The following is a 25028-nucleotide window of genomic DNA, read 5'->3' on the forward strand; positions in this document are numbered from 1 at the left end:
TGTGAGCAGTAGCATATTATAGGCTATGTCACTGTTTGTCGTGTGTATTGAAGTTTGGAAGACTTCGTAATCTTTAAAACAATATTTTGAAAGAAACTAGTGCTGTAAGAACAAACAAAAATTTGTATTAATTCCCTATGAAGAAACATTAAGACGAAATCATACAAAAGAGAAGAAACATGGGAGACGGAGACAGAGAAAAAAATAGGAAAGAGACAATATTAATGAACACACAAATGAGAAAACAAGATAAGCAGAACGGTAGAAAGAATATAAGAAAATGTGGAAACAAAAATGAAACAAAGAAACAGGAACTGTTTATTTTTATTTATTATTTGTTCATTTATTTACTTATTTATTTACTATTAATTAATTAATTAATTTATTTATTTATTTATTTATTTATTTATTTATTTATTTATTTATTTATTTATTTATTTATACTGACGGAGTTAAGGCCTTAGAAACTTCTCTTACACTTCACCAGGTCACACAATATATACAGGGTGTAAGGGGTATAAGTGCCGTCCTTTTCACAGTCATCGGGGACGGTCTACAGGATCAAAAAATGTCCATACAACATAGGGTCAAAACTTGATAGTTTTCCCAGAAAAAAAATTATTTTCTTATTTTATTCGGGTTATACTGCTTATATCGTTAGTAAAATTACGAAAACAATTACATCAGTAGGTACATCTAGCAAAGAGTTAATATTAGTTTACATACGTATGTGTGTTCTGTTAAGTATTCGTGAAATTGAATAAAATTACATGCTTAAATTTGTTGATATACTGGCGTGAGAGACGTGGCAACGTGTTCAGCAGGCAGTACTCTGCACAGGCGTACGTACATGTCAGCTGAGCTCAAGCTCCCTGTCCATAGCTCTACTGCCGAGCGGATGACAGTTCGATACCAGGTATTCGATAAACAACTTACAATGCCATTCGCAGTTTAGGAATATCATATGTTATTAATTTATGGAGGAAGTCGTAATTCAAGTGAGGCATGAAGGATGTACCGTCAACGTTTTCCTCAATGAAGGTTACCTAATCGGCGAAATTTTATAGCAGTTTCTCAACGATTGTTAGAAACTAGGAGTCTCTTACCTCGTTTCAAAAATCACACAAACAGAAATTTCTTTAAAAATGGTACTGCTTTATGGAAGCGGGAGAGATTGAAATGTTGCATTTAAAAGCAATTCGTGTGATTTTGTGCAGTAAACCATTATTGTTTATTTTTAGACGTAGGCCTACAATAAAAAAATGGACCAATATGCCATTATTGTTAAATAAAAAGGAAATTTACCATAAAGTTCTATTAGTGAGATTGAAAGTTTGTATTTGCTGCTCGTTTTATGTATGTAAACAACGGTCCACCCCTGCATTTTTTTTTTTTTTTTTTTTTTTTTAACCGGCCAGAGGCCGTTCACCAAGTTTTCTTTGTTTTCTGTTTTTCCATTTCTGACGTTGATATCCATTTACTTATACTAATACAAGCACAACACCCATGCCCGAGGCGGGACTCGAACCCACAACCCTTCGGCCCAAGCGATAGAGACATGCCGTGCCCCTACCGCTTGAGCCATCCGGGCCGGCTGCATTGGAACAGAGCATCTGTTTTGTATCAGTATGTCTGTATCTGCTTGAACTGTACTGTGTATTTGCAAACTCCCTGCTCCCTATACAGCAACGCTACCAAACGCCTAATATTGTAAACTTTAATAATTAGTTAAATATTGCAATTAGAAAAAAATTGTGAAGACATTTTTTCTTCTTGATGACATGAACAATCATCAGTTAAAATAATGGCACTTAGGCCTATATCCCTTACACTCTGTATAAGCAGTGAAATTTAGTAAAAAATTAAAAGAACAGAATAATAAAACATTTCAAAATAATAACAAAATTGACACTATACAAAATGAAAATAGTACCATAACAGAAAATTAAAATAAAGAACTAAAGATTTGAATACAACATAAGTAACCCAATAGTAGAAATAGTTAAGACGGGGCAAGCAAGAAAGAATACAAAAAATTGAATGTAATAAATTAAGAAAATGAAATTTGAATAAAAGCCACAATGTAAGAATGTATAAAAATAAAATCTTTAACTAGCCTATAGATAAAAACATTCTGCACTGTAGGTCTATCGAGGACACATCTGCAAGTAAAATAGCCTATCTCACACAGTTTCGGGATTGAAACTAGAGCTATGTTTATTATGTTGTTTTTGATGTTTTATTAATTTTTTCTTTTTACAAATGAACAGTATGGGTTTATGATAACAGAAATAATTAATTATATTAAATTAATTATATTATTTTTTATTTATAGGCTATGAAGCAAAATTCCAAAATTAGTCCTATCTCACAACAAATTGCTCTCTATAGTCCACTCAATGTGTGTCGTACTTGGCTAGTATCACGTTAATATTACAGAACTCGCGATTTAAAATCAAACAAGTAGTAGCACAGATATGTACTAATCTCAATGCTGAGATATTACCGTGAAAGTCTGCGCGGAATGGCTAATTTTATAGGCAACTTCGGCGCCCTTATGCCCGTAGCGAAAGGAGGTGATGGCATTTGGAGTGGTCATCCAATTCACAGACCTAACTTGTAATAGTATTAGCTGTGGCTCATAGTCTTCTTAAAGTAAGCAATTCAATTTCTGCCATTGTCTTATTCGCCACATATCCTGGAATGGGTGCACATAGTCCTACCCGGTGCGAAGAATGATGTATTCTACGTTAAAAAATCAGTGTTACGGCGTACAGTACTGGCAAAAAAACCGGACCGAGGGAATAATCAAAGTCCCCGAAATAAGCCACTGTGCATGCCACGCCCGCATTCACAAGATAGCGAGTAATCTATTGAAATTGTTGTAGTTTCGACTGCTGACGTAGCCCATTTCGAAAGCCATTAGAAAATAAGCTCGTAAAATTCATGTTCTAGGAATAATAAGTTAATTAAGTAGTAAAATATCGCTGCAATCGAAAAGTATTGGGAATAAATTTGAATAAGGAACAAAAAAAAAGTTTCCTTCCCAGGCAGGATTCGAACCATGAAAGTCTTAGTTACCAGTCTAGCGTGGCACTGGAGTGAACAAGGCTCTGAAATCAGCTACAAGGGTCGGTCCAGTTTTTTTGCCACTGCTGTACGTCGCTTACTTAGACGTTCTTTCTTAAGATATTTTCCTTATTTTTCTGGTCACACTTGCTGTTATTTTCAGTCTCACTCTTTCTTGTTCTTTAATTCCCAGACAGTGTTAATCCAAATCACCAGCCGCATTTATGTATTCACTCCATTCTTTAATCTCTCACTCGTTCTTATATTAATATCCATATTTACTGACTCGTTAAATCACTCTTTTATTCGCTTTTTAATTCGAAACTGTTTTCACAAATTTCTTACTCGTTTCTTTACTCTTATTCACATTTACTGAGTCTTTAAATCACTTTCTTTTTCGTACTTTCGTAGGGCGAATTACGCGTGCTCAAACCGTTGGTTCTGTACGCCAGTCACAATGCTACATCACACCGCACCGTTTTAGATGAATATTATTAAAATGATAATGAAATTTAAATTAGGCCTATGTTTTATTTAATGGCGCTCGCAACTATCGAGGTTATATCAGCGTCGCCGATGTGCCGGAATTTTTTCCCGCAGGAGTTCTTTTACATGCCAGTAAATCTACTGACATGAGCCTGTCGCAATTAAGGACATTAAATGTAATCAACCTGAGCCGAGATCGAACCAACAACTTTGGGCACAGAAGGCCATCACTCTACCGACTGCGCCACCCAGGCAGACAAATGATAATTAATAGTGAGATGAGAAGTGCGAGTGGAATAATGGAAGGAAACGGGAAAAAAACCGAGAAAGATGATCAGAAACTTTGCCTTTGTTTACCATCTGGCCTCGTGCACCAGTGCTCTATCAATTTCATTACGAGGTGGCAGATAATCCTTTCATTGCACTCAAACTCTTTAAATTATACTTTCTCACATTCTTAATCACTAGCTCTTTTATTTTTTGTCATTATTCATCTACCTCTTGCCCACTTTCCTCATTCTCTTAGTTACCCTTAATCTCTGTTACACAACTTTGCCTTCTTTGTCTAAGTGACGTAGAGCCCGATCGCTAGGCTGACCAGACGTCCCCGATTTACGGGGACAGTCCCCGGTTTTTAGTTGCCGTCCCCGGGGAGCAAATGTCCCCGTTTTTGTCCTGGGAAATCAATTTTTTTATCCCCAGAAGTTTTGATTTTATTTCAATGACAATTTACACATGGATATTTAAGTATCGTGATGAAACTGCTGCGATTCATGCACATTTCTGAACAGTTCTCAGTGTGAGACAGAAGAACTAGCTAGCACTGTATGAGATATCCTGCACTCTTTAAGAAGAACATACAATATACCATCTTTGTCTTCATTCGCGTTGCACGGAAGCGTTAGAATTGTCGCAGCGTCCATTTTTAAGTAGTTCAAAAAATGAGAAGTTTTGTGACAAACCAACAGGTGAAAACTGGTATGATATTTTTCAACATTAAAAAAAATTCTATTCCATTTGAAAATCTTCTCAAAATAGTTTCATTAATCATGTGTCTTTCAGTCAGTAATTCGCCAGTTGAAAGACTTTTCTTCACAATGAACTCAATCTGGACTGATGAAAAGTCAAGAATAAAAATTGAAACAAGTTTGTTACAAGTGAAAACAAACTTTAATTCCTCATGTGAAGAACTTAATGTGAAGCTATATGGGAATGAACATATACTTACTTAGAAAGATACATTTTTCAGACAAATATTTGTAAAATGTGTGTGTTAGAGTTCAGTGTGTACAATATTATGTGAAAGACTTCCATCAAGCGTCAGTACTGAAATTGAATTCTTAGTGGCTGTAATTAGGTATGTATAGGAGTTATGTGTGTTTATTAATTTAATTAAAATATTAAGATTCTCTACAAATTTAGTGTGCAAAGTTCTGTAATTGTATCTACTGTTGCATGTATTTTCTGCAACATTTCAACGGATAGTGACTAGATAAGTGTTTGTGGTTTTTCTTGAAACTGCCGATGTCCCCTGCTCGATCATACAAAATCTAGTCAGCCTACCGATCGCAAACTCGTGACACCTGCACGAAAGACGAATTGGCATCCACTTACATGGACTCGCCCAGGAGTCTTGCTGGAGGGGTGTTTGAACAGTACGCTCAGTCGCCCGCACATACAGAACCCACCATTCCGAAGTCTCAGAAAGAAGCTCCCGCATGTTGGTGCCACGAGTTTGGGATCGGGCTCTACCATAAACGGACTAGACCGATTCCCTCCCAAACGCGTAGCCCCATTCCCTTCCGAAAAAAGATACAGGTCTATTCCCTCCCATCTGAAATCAAGTGTGAGGTTGTGAGTCAAGTCCCTCCATCATATCTGAAATGGAAACACAATTTCCCGTCCCACTTACAGACTGTGGAGTGTTGTAAGTTTAGATTAATGGTTATGCGTAATATTTCGTTCAATCATTATTTCAGTATTTGAATCAGTTTTAATGAAGCATTTACACGTTTTTTTAATGCATGTTCATCTTTGTACACCGTCCTTCAATGTCTTCTGAAAACTGAATTTAAATGTATTATACAAAATTAAGTCCTTTCCCTTCTCACTTAAAATTTCCGTTAACTCAGTCATAGAAGCAACTAACTCAATACAACCACATAACAACTGTTACACTACATGTGAACACTGGTACAAAGCAAGCGCAGAACTATTGCGCTAGAAGTGAACAGCGCATGCAGAAAAAAATCAATCACATTGTGTACAACAAAATAGCATTACTCCGTGTACGTAATCAGGAGAGAAGAGGGCTACTTGTAAGGTAAAGTTGACTAATTCCGTGATGGCCCTAATCCCGTGATACTTTTTTTAAACTGAATATCAGTCAAAGCTTTGCTGTTCGATCATAGCGCCAGACATCTTTCTCGAAAGAGTGCATCTTTCAGCTACTTTTGAGACATCGGTGAACTTTCAAGCAAGATACCCAATCCCGTGATAGCCAAAAAACGTATCACGGAATTAGAGGTATCACGGCAATAGGCAACTTACTCTATTTCTAAATAAAATTTAGCCGAGAGGAATGGGCATATTATTATCTTAGGATTTTAGTCGACAGGGAGGGAATTGGGCTGTGAAAATTGACTGCGGGAGGGAACTGACTGACATCCACCGTAAATACGGATGTGATTCTGGTCACTGATTTTACTTTCGATCTAACAACAAGTAATGTAACGATTAGGCTACTTAGGACGTTAAACGAACTTCTACGAAGAATTACTAATGACAAGACTTTGTATTTGTCTCTGTACAAATAAAGACATTGTGACCTTTGGAGTAAGAGCATTCTGAGCTGTATTATCATAAGAATCTTCCGAGTTTGGTAGTAGAAAATTCATATAACTGCTGAAGTCCACTGGTACTTCCCTCATATCTTGATTATTTGCTCACTTTAATCTCAACACCATCATCCATGCATATTTGAGTTGAAAATTGTGAACAGTCTCACTGGGATCACTGAACTCATCACGCCGACATCGCCTAACCCCTCGGTAATTTATATTTTATTATTATCTTTGTTTCTTTTCAAGTTAAGTTGGAATGCAGATTGATTCAAATTTTAATTTCTTTTAAGAATTTTTAATTAGATATAAGGATAATTGTTTTAGTAGGTTAAGTTGTGTGCTATAATTCTTTGATGGGCGATCATAAGAGTACAAGTCAATTTTTGGCTAAATTGAGATATGTACAGTTTTGTCATCATCAGCTCGATATCTATGTCTGGTAAAAAGAGTATAAATCAAAACCTGCTGTAGAACGCCGCATTCTCTGATGCACATAACAGTATCTTCAAAATCATGTACGATGTTAAACAGTTTTTTTGCTCTCCTGTAAAATAAGGTTTTTTTTACTTGTACTCTTATGATCGCCCATCAAAGATATATTTAATTTTGTCGAGAATTTAAATGCTAGCTTCTTAACACGATTATTTAACGACGCTGTATCAACTACTGATTAACTCCGTACGTAGATGAAATTATTGGGGATCATCAGTGCGGTTTTAGGCGTAATAGATCGACTATTGATCAGATTTTTTTGTATTCGACAGATATTGGAAAAAAAAAAGGGAGTATAAGGATACATTACATCAGTTATTCATAGATTTCAAAAAGGCATATGCCTCGGTTAAGAAAGAAGTTTTATATAATATTCTTATTGAATTTGGTGTTCCCAAGAAACTAGTTCGATTAATTAATATGTGTATCAGTTAAACGTACAGCAGAGTCCGTATAGCTCAGTTTCTGTCGAATGCTCTTCCATTTCACTGAGTGCTAAAGGACGGAGATGCACTATCACCTTTACTTTTTAACTTTGCTCTAGAGTATTGCGTTAGGAAAGTCCAGGATAATAGACAGTACGATGAAAGAGTACTGGAACGGAGAAAAATTCTCTCCGGCGCCGGGATTTGAACCCGGGTTTTCAGCTCTACGTGCTGACGCTTTATCCACTAAGCCACACCGGATTCCACCCCGGCGTCGGAAGAATCGTCTCAGTTTTAAGTTCCAACTCTTGGGTTCCCTCTAGTGGCCGCCCTCTGCACTACGTCACAGGTATCTATGAACCTAGAACCGAAGTCCACACATGTGCTGAGGTACACTCGTAATGAGTGACTATTTGGCCAGGATCCGACGAATAAGCGCCGTCTTAAATCACGAAGTGATTTACGCATATCATATATATATTATTATAATGTGCCGAAGTACATATTATATATCCATGCAGATATTCTGCGTCATCATACGATGAAAGAGTAATGGAACGGATTAATGATTTAAGACGGCGCTTATTCGTCGGATCCCGGCCAAATAGTCACTCATTACGAATGTACCTCAGCACATGTGTGGACTTCGGTCCTAGGTTCATAGATATCTGTGACGTAGTGCAGAGGGCGGCCACTAGAGGGAACCCAAGAGTTGGAACTTAAAACTGAGACGATTCTTCCGACGCCGGGGTGGAATCCGGTGTGGCTTAGTGGATAAAGCGTCAGCACGTAGAGCTGAAAACCCGGGTTCAAATCCCGGCGCCGGAGAGAATTTTTCTCCGTTCCAGTACTCTTTCATCGTATGATGACGCAGAATATCTGCATGGAAATATCATATGTACTTCGGTACATTATAATAATAACAGACAGGGTTTGGAATTGAACGGGTTACATCAGCTGCTTGTCTATGTGAATGACATGAATATGTTAGGAGAAAATCCACAAACAATTAGGGAAAAACGCGTAAATTTTACTTGAAGCAAGTAAAGCGATTAGTTTGGAAGTAAATACCGAAAAGGAAAAGTATATGATTATGTCTCGTGATCAGAATATTGTACGAAATGAAAACATAAAAATTGGAGACTTATTCTTCGAAGAGGTGGAAAAATTCAAATATCTTGGAGCAACAGTAACAAATATAAATGACATTCGGGAGGAAATTAAACGCAGCATAAATATGGAAAACGCATGTTATTTTTCGGTTGAGAAGCTTTTGTTATCTAGTCTGCTGTCAAAAAATCTGAAAGTAAGAATTTATAAAACAGTTATATTAACGGTTGTTCTGTATGGCTGTGAAACTTGGACTCTCACTTTGAGAGAGGAAGAGAGATTAAGGATGTTTGAGAATAAGGTTCTGAGGAAAATGTTTGGGGCTAAGAGGGATGAAGTTACGAGAGACTGGACAAAGTTACACAACGCAGAACTGTATGCATTTTATTCTTCATCTGACATGATTAGGAACATTAAATCTAGACTTTTGAGATGGGCAGGGCATGTGGCACGTATGGACGAATCCAGAAATGCATATAGAGTGTTAGTTGGGAGACTGGAGAGCTAAAGACCTTTGGGGAGACCGAGACGTAGATGGGAGGATAATATTAAAATGGATTTGAGGGAGGTGGGATATGATGATAGAGAGTGGACTAATCTTCCTCAGGATAGGGACCAATGGCGGGCTTATGTGAGGGCGGCAATAAGCCTTCGGGTTCCTTAAAAGCCATTTGTAAGTAAGTAAGTAAATAATTAAGTAAGTATCAACTACTGGATATTTAGCGTCGGTGGAATTTGAATTAACGAGATTTTATTTGACGAGTTGAGGCCTGGGATTCGCCATAGATTACCTGACATTCGCGTTATTGTTGGAGAAAACCTCGGGAAAACCCAACTAGGTGTTCAGCTCAATTGGGAATTGAACCCACGCCCGAGCGCAATTCAGGATCAGCAGGCAAACGCGTTAACGCTTGAGTGGTAGTTATTAAAAACTTGAACTTATAGATGCAAATCTCTTGTGTACCATCTTTTGAATTGTATTCATGCCTTGATTCATTTTCACCGTTTTATTAGTGAGATTATCATTGTTTTCACTTTTTTTTATTAGACTTATATGAAGTACAAAAGAAGATATTGTGATGCTAAGAAGAACTAAAACGTTTTATCTGTAAAATATATCAAGATTGTAATAGAAATACTTGTTTCCATAAATAGAATGGTATCTACCATGATGTTGTGTGTTCGTTTATGTGTGTACAATGATTTCTCATAAATATTTGATGTCTGCTTTCATAGTGACTATCAACCTGTTAAGAACGGAATGATACACGTTAAATGCATTCATATTTATTTAAGAATCGATGGGTCTCTGTTTAAATAAATCGTACATAATAGTTGCTGGGTCACTGGCTAAGAAGAACTCGCCTATTGAAGGATGCACTGGAAGGAACGGTGAATGGGAATAAAGTTCGGGCCAGAAGATAACAAATGATACACAACATTAAGATATATGGATCGCATGCGGAGACGAATAGGAAAGATGGGAGAATACTGGGTTTGCAATAAAGGACTTGCCCTTCAGCAGAAAACTCTGAAAGAAATGAATGAATACCGATTGGCGACTGTCTTAAATTGAGTCATACGAATTGATGTGTCTCTATTTGAGAAGATAACATCAAATGGCAACTAAAAATTGAAGGGGTCAGCGCAACAGTAGTCTAACCAGTGGCGGTTTCTCCCTACGTGTTAACGTGCTGCAACACGCCATAAAATTATCGTCAAAGTGGTATTAAGCTCACAATATAAATTCTACTTATAATAGTTCACTATGTTCGATAATTTAGTGTCATAGACTCAATGGAATTCATCCTTACTCTCAAATGTTTCCAACGTGCTAATTCCCAATTTAGGACGGCTAGCAGTGTCTGCTCAAGCGCAGAACAGCACTTCCCCTTGCTCCTCCATGATATTTTGTGAAACTTTTTCACATAACACCGTGCTCATTGTTGTGCAGTCCGGTACTCTCTTCTTCACTTTATTTTGATGAAACTTGCTCTCTTCCCTTTTATATTCTTTGGTTTGTAGCAGTCGACGGAACAGTACTGCCTACACACCGCTAAAGTTATAACTTTAAAATAAAGAAATGTTTTATATAATATATAGCCTATTTCTGTTCTTCATATTTTTCATAACTAGGCCTATAGTTATATTGAAAGTCATTTTTAATATTTGTGTAAACAGGGTTACTTTTATATAAGCTCAGCAGATAGTTTTAAGTTTATTATCTACGAGTTACGGGTCTATGTTGGCATGACTTTCCGCGGGAGTCCGTTTCAAAAGAGTGTGTGCAAGTTTATAGGGTTCATCATCTTGTACTGTGGACATTTTAAAAGTATAATCTATATTTTGTGTCTAGTGTAATTAAAAAATGTGACATATAAGTTTAGTGTATGTGTAAATCCAAAGGTAGCCTAGTTTAAAAAATATACAGTAGCTATATCACGATGAACTCCGTCGATTCGTTACTCAAAACTGCTTTTGCTAAGCAGCCATTAGAAGATAAAATTAAAATTAAATATCTAGGACAGCCAACACCAGACCTTAATATTGTGCAGAAAGCAAAGAATGGTAAAAACTATATATATATATATATATATATATATATATATATATATATATATATATACACAAGAAAATTTAAGAGAACAGTGACAGGATATGTTCTGCTTCTCTTGCCTATTATTCAATAGTGGTAATTCATGATCTACGACAGGGTGTCAAAGAAAAAAAAAAAAAGAGGATCAATTTCAGAACACGGATACTTTTCTTTCCCTCTTACTCCAAAATTCCAATCTTGTGCACACAAAATAAATTATTTGCACTGAAAAGTGCTTTTTCGGAAATATGATGATGCGAATTCGACATACGCAGACAAATCTGCTCTTTTTAGTATTTTAAGATAATTGTCTACTGAAATTTTCCCAATATTTTGTAGCATACTTATTTTGAGGTATGAGTCGCCACTGGGTCTAACACTCCTCAATGCGAAAAATTAAATATTGAGCCCTCTTTTGACTTTGATGTGAACTATCTTCCTACCAAGTGGAAAAGACCAATCCATCATTATATAGCTTGTTTTTTTTAGTCGATTATTTAACGACGCTGTATTAACTACTAGCTTATTTAGTGTCGATGAGATTGGTGATAGCGAGATGAGGCCGAGGATTCGCCATAGATTACCTGGCATTCATATATATAGCTTGTTAGGAAACAAATAATTTTTCCCCTAAAAATATCACTTATATATAACTTTAACTTGCTTTTACTACATTAAAAAGAGGCTTAGACCACTGTTGTGCTCACCCCCTCAATTGTTCCACACGAATTGACGAGTCTCAATTTGAAGAAATAATATCAAGCTACGATTCATTTAATTTGGATGAAACGAATTCATTCATGATTATCTTTCTCATAATGTGATCAAGAAATTTGTAACCTACGTCTCTAAAATGTTTGCTGTGTCAGAGAAATTGAATCATTGTTTTCATAATATATGTCTAGGAACCTTCATCACGTAACATTTTCGGAATGCAAGACTATATATATATATATACATAGATTAAACATTTTTGAACGGAAGGTTTTAAGGTCGATATTTGGGCCAGTCAATGTAGATAACGAATGGAGAGCCCAGTATAATCATGAATTATATCAACTCTTCAGTGAACCCAATATAAAATATTTTATAAAAATGGGACGCTGAGCTGGGCTGGTCATATAATGAGATTAGAGGACTCGAGACCAGCCATCAGAGTCCTCCGATATGAACCAGGGGGAAGTAGACGAAGAGGAAGACCAAAGGTCAGATGGGAGGATGGCATCAGGGAGGATGCCAGAACTATTGGAGTTAAAAACTGGATGAGTGTTGCTAGAAATAGGGATGAATGGCGGAAACTCCTATGGACAGCCAGGACCCATGATGGGTTGTCGAGCTAAGGATGATGATGATATATATATATATATATATATATATATATATATAGGCTATGTATGTGTGTGTTTTACGGAATTAGAGGAAATTATGATAGTTAATATTTCTTCAATATATAAATTTTTGTACGAAAATAATTTGCAATTCGGCCCAGAGCTGCAGAGCAACAGTCAACATGTCTGACTGTGAAACAAGCGGGCACTGGTTGAAATCCTGGTTGGGACAAGTTACATGGTTAGGGATTTGTCCGAGGTATTCCTTTAACAGTTGTAAAATAATTGCTGGGCAATTTCAGGCGTTGGGTCTTGCATTCATTTCGCCATAATTTATTCTGATGCCATGATTACCATTACCCGGGCTAAGTTTACGGTACAGTATGCTGTACTCGTATAACAGCGCGGCCGTTCGTCTATAATATTATTCACAGAACAGGAGTGGTCGGGGAGAGTTGCCGAATTTGGACCGTTGCCTAAGGCACCACTGCTTGCTGACGCTCCCTAAAGTACTCATCTTGAAGTTCAGTGAGCTGCAGCCATCTTAGCGAATAGGATTGCCGTTAATGTGTTTTGGTGTTTTCGCTTACAATTTTTACACTACGGATCTTAAGCTTCTATATACAGTAGAAGTAAATAATAACAATTTCTATACTATACGTTACAAGTATTTTTCATTAGCTACTATCTGCGTGTTTTAAAACTAGTTTTTAATTTCATGTGTTTGTTTAGTGTCGTCTGTTTGCATAAGTGAACAAGTTGCCTAGGTTGGACCTCTGTGCGTTGCCTGGATTGGACTGGTACAATTTAGGAAACTGTTAGTATTTTTTTTCAACATGAATATAACGCACTATATTATAGTCAACGTTAAGAAAAAGTAGTATATTGGGGGATTCTGTGTCTCTATGTTTCCAAGATATCAAAAAGGGGAACCTACCAGAAATGAAATGATACTTTGAAGATGGCGGTAGCAGCATAAAGAAATGGTGACTATGGACTCAACGAGTGTGCTCGCATATATGGAGTGCCATAGACTATAGCAAAGATATATGCTGATTGCAAAAACGCTTTCCAATAATGTCCTTCGGAAGGCAAGCAACCTTCAATTGAGATATGGAAAAAATTATTGCCGACCACATTCTTTTGTTTGAAGAAAGGTTTTATGGGTTGACAATCAAAGATATGCATAAGCTTGCTTTTGATGTCGCAGGAAAATATGATGCTCCCTACACTTTTAACAAGGAGAAAAAATGACCGGAAAGAAGTGGTTCTGTGCTTCTACGAAGCGAAACTCAAAACTTTCTTTCCGTCACCCAGAAGGAGCATAAATGGCCCGAGCTAAGGAGATCAATAGGGACAGTGTTATCCAGTTTTCCAACCTGCTGAAAAAAAGAACTGTCGATGAGAATGGTATCACAGAAAATACTGTGTTCAACGTTGACGAATCTGAATATACAACGGTGCAAAAGAGGCAACAGAAAGTTATCGCTCAGAAAGAGAAACACCAAGTTGGAGCCGTAAGTGGTGAAAGAGGTGTAAACATCACAGTAGTCTGTGTTGTCAATGCGGCGGGGTTCTTTATAGTGCCACTGGTAATTTTAAAACGCAAGAGGAAATCATGTCACCTTTTTATTTTTTATGTCTACGTTTCCTTAATCACAGGAGTTTCCTAGCCAAACAGGGACTTTCCAATTCTATGTAACATTTTGTTTTTTTTTTTCTATGAGTCTTCCTCTAATTTTGAAATAGGCTATGTAACCGAGACAAGCAACTAATATAAAACTAATTCAGTGCAAAGAGAAATATTATGAGTGTAACAATCAGCTTGAATGCAATAGTGTTTCTGTAATTAATTTATCTTGTTTTTCTTTAATTGTTCATCAAAGTTCAGAGAATTGTGTAACTTCTTTCACCAAATGTTAATATCTGATACATTTTAACGTAAAATTAGGTGAATTAAAGATATTTATAATAAATACCCTTCTTCTGTTTATTTGTTTACTATTAGTAATGTATTTTTGCGAGGTCCAAATTGGGACACTATGGGTCCAAATTAGGCAACCGGTTTCCCAATTTGGACCATTTCCATGATTTTGGTTTTACCTTTGTATATTTATTAGGAATTGTGTAATTTAAAATATAACACTATAGAATGAAAGTACATAGAATGTAGAATGTACTAGAACATATTTTGATTTAATTTAATCATTATTAAAGACATGGGATTAAAAAACAAAAAACTGGTCCAATATAGGCAACCTTCCCCTATTACTCGACAAAGGCCAGTGGAGTCCTTCAGCCCGGAGCCGTGGCGCTACTGCTCCTGTGTTCGTAATAGCGCATCGCGATAGTTCACATTACGCCCGCGGCTCCACTTGCCTTGGTCGAGTAATAAGCACAATGATCCCCGTACCGCTCTACAAGCCTTCTAGTCTTTCTTTCGAAAAATAAATCTTCCAACTCAGAACTCCCTGAGAAAATAATTTTGTAAGTTAGTGACACTCACAGGAATAACTTTCCTAAAATTATCATGGTCTTATCCACTACGGATATAGGAAGACAAAAGAATACTGTATTGTTCTGTTAAAACTTTAGTTTTCTCCACATTAAGTAGAAAATATATTCTCAGAAATAATTTTTAACACGAACAATAGAAAAACCAGGCAGAAACACTGATTATCTCTTTCCTAAAGAATTAGCAGTCACAAGAGAAGAAACAAATCCGGATATAATTATTCTGTTTGCAGGTGATTCGTGATTCCAGCTTGCTGTCGTCATGGGTTGTATTTGCTCTTGCTTCAGACGCTTGTGTAATCTGAAGAGAGCCGTAAAACATACGGTAAGTTTACAGATTCAGAATATTACATTTAGCAATTGGCGAGTCCTTAACAGCAGTTCTGCTTGTAGTTTTACCACAAAATGTATTTCAACTCTTAGGACTGGAAATAAAATTCCGACGTACGGTAACCGAAGCAAATTTGTTGTGAAATAGACAATAATTGTCTACAACCGAAAGAATAAAAAAAAAAAAAAATACATGCATAAATTGGAAAGTACAAAAATCTAAATAAAATCATTGTATAGGCCTAAACGTAGAAAACTTGTTATTTTTATTATTAGACTCTATTACTGCCATCATAGCGAGACGGATTCATAAACACTGAAACCATATGCATGCATTTATACCGGCAACAGTGACCTATGCAACATACGGACAGACAGACTGCAGTAAGATCATGCTATTACAATATTTTATTTTATTTTATTTAAATGCATCACCAACAGAAGCAAGCTTCCAGGTGACTTACATTGATACATATATAAAATACATAATAAGAAGAAACAAAACAAACAACACAAACGGAAGAAAGAAAATACATATCGGTAATAGATGTCAGAATATAATATTGCAGTTAATATAGTGCCAAATGTCAATATAATAATAAAAAATTATTTTAAAATCAGAGTAAAAAACATTATAAGACACTTATTCATAATTTAAATATCTAAGGAAATACAATTCTTTTTGATATTGTATGAAATTTTTTAATTGTTAAACTGAAATCTAATTGAGAATCACAGTTTAAAGACAGACAGTTGTATTACACATAACAAACAATGGAGAGTTGTTGAAGAAAACAGTTCTAGGAATTGGAATAACAAAGGTTGCCTATGACGTAATTCTGTTCTTTTTACATTAAACTGAAGGAATTTAAGAAAATCACAGTTATTCAATATACCGTTAACAGTCTTATAGAGTAAAATGTGACTATTTATTAATCGTCTAGATTTCAAAGTTTTATAATTGAAATTCAAAAAGTAACTGATTATATGAAATTTGCTTTTCATAAGACGACACGTGATGTTTTTTAAAAATATAAATAACGTAAAAATCTTTTCTGTATCCTTTCTATTTGCAACTGATGGGACTGGAACTGAGGTGACCATATTACAGACGCATACTCTAGCTTACTCCTAACTAGAGTTTTATATAGAGTATCAAAAGTATATATATTTTTTAATTCTTTTGTATTTCTGATTATAAATCCTAATTTTTATATGCATCAATTATCACGTGATTTAAGTGCACTATAAAACATAAGTTTTGTGTAAAATAAATCCCCAAATCCTTACATGATTCTACTCTAAGTAATTTCACACCATTAATTTCATACGAATTTTGAGCAATTGTCATTGATCATTGTAGAAGTGCATATTTAATAACCTTCTCTTTTGGTGTTGTAAAATAAGATCATAACTTACTGAGGGCATCATACCAGAAAGGTGTATCAACAAATGGGATCTAAACCACTTTCCTTTAGTTTCAAGATAATTGAAAAAAAGTGTTTCGTTTCATTATGCATGTACTTAAGACAATACAATTTTTGTTGTAGAAATAATGTAAAACCAGTTCGTTTTATGAACGAATTTCGTAATTTTGACTCTTTTGCAATGGAGTAAATATTCTGTTTTGAAAATTATTGACATGGGTACCTTTTTACAAACTGTTACGTGAATGTTGATACTCTTTTGATTTATTGAGGGTAATTATTATACATGAGATACAATATTGTGCTCAGATAATCATATATTGCTACAGGTATGAACTGGAAACAAATACAGAAATGAAAACACTACTTTTTGAGACTACAAAGTAGAGAGGATTAATATCATCTCAACAGTTTGTCATCCAAGTCTGTGTGTTGAAATATTGGCCACAATAAAATCTCATCATAAAAGTCTAAATTCATGAGCAATATATAGGCCTACATAAACCTTTCTCAAATCGTTGATTTTACTTTCTTTTATCGGTACTTCCCCTGTAGGATATGTTTCTGTAGATGGCAACTAAAAAATTTCAGACTTCTTCAGCCGAAATGAATGAATATTTGCTGAGGTACTGATCCCGTGACTTGATTTGATCATTCCTTTCTTTTCTGAGTACGTACTCAAAGTAGTGAAAAGTTGAAAGGTACCCTCTCTGTACATGGTCTGCCTTATGTTTCAAGTGAGACAGTTGATCTCTTGTAGAATCTGCTCCACCAGGTTTAACAGTCAAGAATATTATTCCTTTCCACGATGGTCAGGGTGCAGGGCGATTTATTGGAGGAATTACTGTGTAGATCATATCAAATTTCCTAATAGGACGTTTGGTTGTGGCAAAGTTCTGACCTCAGTGGTTGTACGAGTGGTCTCTTATAGGGAAAAATTGCTTAATCACTTTGAAGAGTTCTGTGTCACTAAGTGCAAGGCAAATTCTTGAAACCGTGTGGTTCTTCTTTTGGTCAGGGCAGTTGTCGGCGTAAAGATAGAATTTGTCGATACCAGACGGTACATAATTATTAATATAGTTTAATCTAGTAGAAATGTACACCCTAATTTGCATCTTTGTGGTAGATGTAGTAATGAGCACGTCCAGTTTTCAAATTAAATACACAAAAAAATATTAACAGTGAGTTCCCAATAATAGAGAATATCTTGAACAGGTATTTTGGGAAGACCAGCGTTCTGCATAAAATCTACCACTATACTTGTTTTTTTTTTTTTTTTTTTTTTTTTTTTTTAAAGATGGGACATGACAGGGGCGTTGCGATCAGAAAAACAACTGAATGTCACATAGAGTGGTAGGCCTGTTGCTATGGTAACAACGGTTGAGTTGCCAAACTTACAATTCGCACATGGCGAGTGCTTAATAGCTCTCTTGGCGACATTTATTGTGCACACAATGTTAGCATTGGTACGTTTCATCTTTGATTCTCTGTCGATTTTTGTATTGTTTTCTTACTTTCACGTCAATTGTCAATTAATGTTTTAACGTCAGCCATCTTAACGACAGTTGCTACCTTCCATCAGCTGGCAGCGTGATAGTCCATATTGACAACATGACACTGTAGTTCTAAGCTCGGCCGCTTAACTGACATGTCCCATCTTAAAAAAAAAAAGACAAGTATAGTCTCAGGACATTCTCTTGTTCTTGAGACTGCTCAGTGAAAGTTTTTAACATTCATATTTCTTATGTTACCACAAAACTTTCCACTATATCTTCACACTCCGCAAATAAAGAATTAAACAACTTACTTCCAGTGCTGCCAATGTATGAAAATTTCCATGAAGGTGAACATAGAGTTTTCGGTGTGGGCAACATGAAATGTAAAACAGTACCTAAGTCAGGTTCCTTCTTACACACAACGTGATACACGTAGCATACATATTTTCTCTACTACGGAATTACCGACAGAAGTTCTTTTTAACACCGAAAAATAGAGCTATCCTAAGGATTACGAAAATGTAATTAACTCAAAATTACCGAAATGGTGACTTAGAACCATTTTTAGAATACCCGATTCAAATACAGAAATATTGAAAAATTGTAATGCAACGTACGAGGGTCACTCCAAAAGTAATGCACAACATTTATTTAAAAATTGCATTTTTATCCTACAACTTTACTATTTTCATAGAATGTAGATACATCCTTTAGGAACAAAATGTCACTTTTCCACATAATCCCCGTTCCTTTCAACTGCCTTACGCCACCTTGGAACGAGAGTATACCTGCACGGTAAAATTTTGGACCAACACGCCTGGGCCACTCTTTAGCAGCGTGCACAAGGGAGTCGTCATCTTCAAACCTCGTTCCGCGAAGGGATTCCTTCAGCTTACCAAAGAAATGGTAATCGCATGGTCCCAGATCAGGACTGTAAGGCGATTGTCCATCCAAGTTTTCTGATCTGGTCTGTGGTCTTGTGATTGCCATACGTTGTTGTGCAATAACAGAACATTCTGCTTCTCCCGATGTGGTCGAACACGATTCAGTCGACCTTGAAGTTTCTTGAGAGTTGCCACATATGCGTCAGAATTAATGGTGGTTCCATGTAGTATGATGTCCACAAGCAAGAGTCATTCTGAATCGAAAATCACAGTAACCATAACTTTTCCTGCCGAAGGCACAGTTTGCATCTATTTTATTTTATTTTGCTTTTGGTAAATTAGCATGATGCCACTCCAATGTTTGCATCTTTACCTCCGGTTGAAAATGGTGGAGCCATATTTCATCTACTGTCATAATTCTTGCAAGAAAATCATCTCCACCATCCTCATACTGATCCAAAAGTTCGCTGCACACTGTTTTCCGGGTTTCTTTATGGGCTTCTGTCAACATTCTCGGAACCCACCTGGCACAAAATCTTTTTTAACCCGAACTGTTTCAATATTTTGCACACACTTGCTTCTCCTATTCCAACTTGGAGTGACAATTCTTTAACTGTTACGCGTTTGTCAGCCACAAGCATGTTGTCAACGCGCTGCACATTATCAGAACTTCGTGCAGTGCAGGATCTGCTGCTGCGAGGAGCATCCCGAATATTGGCGTGCCCTCTTTCACCAGATAATCTGCTTGCCTATCAACTAACCGTACTGCGATCGACAGCTACATCTCCATATACCTTTTTCAACCTCTTGTGAATGTTTCGCATTGTCTCGTTCTCAGCACAGGAACTCGATAACAGCACGTTGCTTCTGACGAATGTCAAGTAGAGCAGCCATCTTCAAGGAGTGCCATCATGGTGCCGCTCATAGGAACACCTTAAATTAAATTTGAATACAAGCAGGGAGGATGTATCTATGACCGCCATAAATTGCAAAGTGTAGAATAAAAAATGAATGAAGCATAAAAATAAATGTTGTGCATTAGTTTTGGAGTGACCCTCGTATTTGTGTTTGAAAATAATCGTTTGAGAATTACATTGGGTATGAGAAAGAATCAAGTAGACAAGGATAGGGAAGAGTATTATATATTTAAATGCTTCTAATGTAAGCTTACAGTTTTGTTGATACGCCCGTCTGGCTTAATACGCTGTCACTACAGTGCGACTGACATAATAATTGTTGTTCTAAATGCAAAGAAATCTTCAGATTCAATAGATTTTTATATGTAAGTAAAAGCTCGTAGTTTGTTCTTGAAATGTTTTTTTTTTTATAAAATTTAGAATTTATGTCTTTTAACATTTACGTTTAATAGTCTATTATATCCCAAATAATTTTATATGACTATATTAGTTAAATACACCATAGATGAAGTTATCGTATTGAAAACTATATGTAACTGATGATCCCACAATGAGTGGCGAAAACGTTCCTAGAAATATGTAAACTATCTAATAAGTTATATAAAGAATTTTACTTTATGATATTATTGACAAAAATTTAACAAAACATTTATTTGAATTATTTATGTTCCTATTTATTTATTCATGTCCACACCTGTGGAGTAACGGTCAGGGCGTCTGGCCGTGAAACCAGGTGGCCCGGGTTCGAATCCCGGTCGGGACAAGTTACCTGGTTGAGGTTTTTTCCAGGGTTTTCCCTCAACCCAATATGAGCAAATGCTGGGTAACTTTCGGTGCTGGACCCCGGATTCATTCCACCGGCATTATCACCTTCATTTCATTCAGACACTAAATAACCTAGATGTTGATACAGCGTCGTAAAATAACCCAATGAAATAAATATTTATTCATTTATTTATATACATACTTATTATCCATTAATGCATTCATTCAATAACTTATTTATTTACGTAGCCTATTTAATTGCTTATTTATGTATTCATTTATTTAATTATTAATTTATTTATATATAGGCTTATATATTTATTAATTTATTGAACTATCTATCTATCTATCTATCTATCTATCTATCTATCTATCTATCTATCTATCTATCTATCTATCTATCTATCTATCTATCTATCTATCTATCTATCTATCTATCTGTCTGTCTGTCTGTCTGTCTGTCTGTCTGTCTGTCTGTCTGTCTGTCTGTCTGTATGTCTGTCTGTCTGTCTGTCTGTCTGTCTGTCTGTCTGTCTGTCTGCCTGCCTGCCTGCCTGCCTGCCTGCCTGCCTGCCTGCCTGCCTGCCTGCCTGCCTGCCTGCCTGTCCCGGTGGAGTTAAGGCTATAAGATCTTCTCTTCCACTCAGCCAGAAACAAAAATGAACTTTATACAACTTGAGAACCTGTCTGGCATTTCTTGTTCTTTATTACTTTCAACTACGAAAGGTACAGATAGTATGTTTATATCTTTTGTTTCAGACGGTCGCAGTGAGAAACGGGAATTCTTCAAGGAATGCGTTATCACCTGATGTTACGCGGCATCTGGATTGTTCAGTGTGTTGTAACTATTTGTGTTCTCCCATCACGATTTGCGTCCTAGGACATAACATATGTAGACGTTGTAGTGAAAATGGAACGTGTGGAGTTTGCAATAGACAGCTTTCCAACGCTAGAAATCACGCTCTAGAATATTTAATTACCGGAGTCCAATGTCCATGCATCAACAGACCAAGAGGATGTAGTGTTGTGTTAACAATGCCAAAGATTGGGTCACACGAAGATGTGTGTCGCCGGGGAGAACTTTCGTGCCATCTAAATATACTACTGGATAAATATTGCAACTGGCAAGGGCGCTGGATTGACTTTGGCTTTCACTTACAGGAATGTCACAAAGAGATAGTAATTCCACCATCGCTTGAAACACAACCACCAGGCCGGAAATGGGAATTGAGGATGGAAAACGAGAATACATATTTGGTATACAAACTGCAATATGGATCAAAAGAACACGAGGGCTTAATCTTGCACGGAGTCTACGAACAAACTGAAGGAAGAAGAAAATTTTCTTTGAATGAAAGAAATGCAATAGATATGAAGATGTGCACACACAGCTTATTAAGAATTATGACGACCTGTTAATCTCTGACGAAGTTGTTCTTCTTTATCTCCCCCCACCCCTTAATTTAAATGTATTATCATATTTCACTTTTCACGCTTCTATTGCAAAGCATTCGTTTTGTTTTCCCCCTGGGATATAACATAAAAGAATTCGTTTCTTTCCTCTTCCATTTGAACTAATATTACGTAATGCAAATTGCCTTTAATATTATACTTACTAAAGAATTGCGCTGATCATGAAAGTAATTAGAGCGACTGATACGAAATGTTGTTTGTAAAATTCTTTCCAATAAATTGGATAGGATGAGAATGTTCCCAACAACCAGAAATTTATAAATGTATTTCTTTTCTATCTTCATGTACGTACACACTAAGCAAAAAATAAAGTTGATATGAATGACTAACAGCATATGTTGTATTATTTTTATTCTATTACAGAATATAGCGTCTCTCTTTATTGCAAGATGTGCTTGAGAATCTGCAGTGAATCAACTGGGACGTAGTAACTCCGAGCCACCGACATAGCCTACACTATATTTATGCTACTGTTATATTTTCGCTCGGTTAAGAAGGAAGTTTTACATGATATTCTTATTGAATTTGGTATTCCCAAGAAACTAGTTCGATTAATTAAAATGTGTCTCAGTGAAACGTACAGCAGAGTCCGTATAGCTCTGTTTCTGTCAGATGCGTTCCAATTCACTGCGGACTAAAGCGAGGAGATGCATTATCACCTTTACTTTTTAACTTTACTCTAGAATATGATATTAGGAAACTCCAGGATAACAGAGAGGGTTTGGAATTAAATGGGTTACATCAGTTGCTTGTCTATGCGGATGACGTGACTATGTTAGGAGAAAATCCACAAACGATTAGGGAAAAGACGGGAATTTTACTTGAAGCAAGTAAAGAGATAGGTTTGGAAGTAAATCCCGAAAAGACGAAGTTTATGATTCAATTCAATTCAATTTATTAAGCCATTAAACATACAGTTATAGGCTTCGTCACAAAAAAAAAACATACATTTGAAAATACGCATATACAGTAGTTGAAAACAGTAATTAGAATGAAAACACAAAACATTTTAAAACTCTAAAATTAATGAAAACACTTCACTCTTATGTAATAATTGTAACTAATCTAAATAACTTTATTTATTAAAAAACAATTTCGTATGAATATATGTTAAGAAACTCATCTACAGAGTAGAAAGGATTAATTAAAAGCCAATTATAAAATCTAGCTTTGACACTATTGGTTGGTAACTTATAATATTGACTGGGAAGCTTATTATATAATTTTATCCCCATGACAGAAAAATGTGTACTAGTTTTATGTAATCTACAGTATGGAATATTAATTTATTCACTATTTCTAATTTCATGATCATGTATATTGGCTATTAATGAGTAATTGTCTATATTTCGTCGAGTGTAAAGGACTAGGTCGTGTATATATATATATATATATATATATATATAAATTTATGACAGTTAATATCTGTGATTGTTTGAAAAGAGGTCGACAATGTTCAAGATAGTTTGATTGACATAGAATTTTAATGGCTTTCTTTTGCAAAATCAAGACACTTCCAATTTTGCTACCATTTCCCCAGAAAATTAAGGCATACCTAATTATCGACTGAAAGAACGAAAAGTAGGCAGATCTTAAATAATTTTGAGAAACACAAGTCACTAATTTCTTTAATAAATATATAATTCTTGATAATTTTGTGCATATATATTCGATATGTTTCTCCCATGTTAAACTGGAGTCTATAAAAAGTACTAGAAGACTCGTGACCAGAATATTGTACGAAATGGAAATATAAAAATGGAAATTTATCCTTTGAAGAGGGGAACAATTTAAATATCTTGGAGCAACAGTAATAAATATAAATGACATTCGGTAGAAAATTAAACGCAGAATAAATACGAGAAATATCTGTTATTATTCGGTTGAGAAGCTTTTGTCATCCAGTCCGCTGTCAAAAAATCTGAAAGTTAAAATTTATGAAACAATTATATTACCGGTTGTTCTGTATAGTTATGAAACTTGGACTCTCACTTTGAGAGAGGAACAGAGGTTAAGAGTGTTTAAGAATAAATTCTTAGGAAAATATTGGGGGCTAAGAGGAATGAAGTTACGCGAGACTGGAGAAAGTTACACAACGCAGAACTGCACGCTTTGTATTCTTCACCTGACATAATTAGGAACATTAATCCAGACGTTTGGGATGGACAGGGCATGTTGCACGTATGAGCGAATCCAGAAATGTATATAGATTGTTAGTAGGGAGACCGGAGGAAAAAAGACTTTTGGGGGAGTCCGAGACGTAAATGGGAGTATAATATTAAAATGGATTTGAGAGAGGTGGGATATGATTGTAGAGACTGGATTAATCTTGTTCAGAATAGGGACCAATGGCGGGCTTATGTGAGGGCGGCAATGAACATCCAGGTTCCTTAAGAACCATAAGTAAGTAGGCCTGAGTCATATTTTCACTACAGTATGGGAATTTTATAATAATCCATATTCGCTACAGACAAAGAAGTTGTGAATTTTTTGTGTTGTAAGTGATCAATAGAGCCTGGATTTTTATGTAATGACCAGACATCGGATTCTAGGGCAAATGCCTATTTTGTTTCTTTAGGAGAAAAGTAAAAATAATTATTAATATTTGTGTTTCATGGAAATTGAACGGTATTCAAAGAGTTTTATAGTGCCCTAAAATGCCCTAAAACGGTTATTAGAGCCTAATTTGTTAATATTCGCCTAAAAATGCCTAACTCACTGTAAAGTTTCGCATTTTACTCTTACTTTTTATAATTTATACATGCATTCACTGCGAAATTTAAGGCATTTAAATAGTGGAAAGTTTGCTTCACACCGGCCATGAAACCATTGATAAAGGAAACAAAATGTTTTGAATCTCACGACACTTGCAA

General features: G+C 35.8%; 1 long non-coding RNA gene across 1 annotated transcript; it reads left to right on the top strand.

The window, feature by feature from the left end:
* The first annotated feature begins 6528 nt into the window (after window positions 1-6528).
* LOC138698877 (uncharacterized) lies at window positions 6529-22438 on the top strand. Its single transcript, XR_011331975.1, has 3 exons — window positions 6529-6605; window positions 15097-15188; window positions 21442-22438. It is a non-coding gene; the product is annotated as an uncharacterized lncRNA (long non-coding RNA).
* Window positions 22439-25028: the final 2590 nt, after the last annotated feature.

Source organism: Periplaneta americana, chromosome 4 (genome assembly GCF_040183065.1).
Source record: "Periplaneta americana isolate PAMFEO1 chromosome 4, P.americana_PAMFEO1_priV1, whole genome shotgun sequence".
Classification (NCBI taxonomy): Eukaryota; Metazoa; Arthropoda; class Insecta; order Blattodea; family Blattidae; genus Periplaneta; species Periplaneta americana.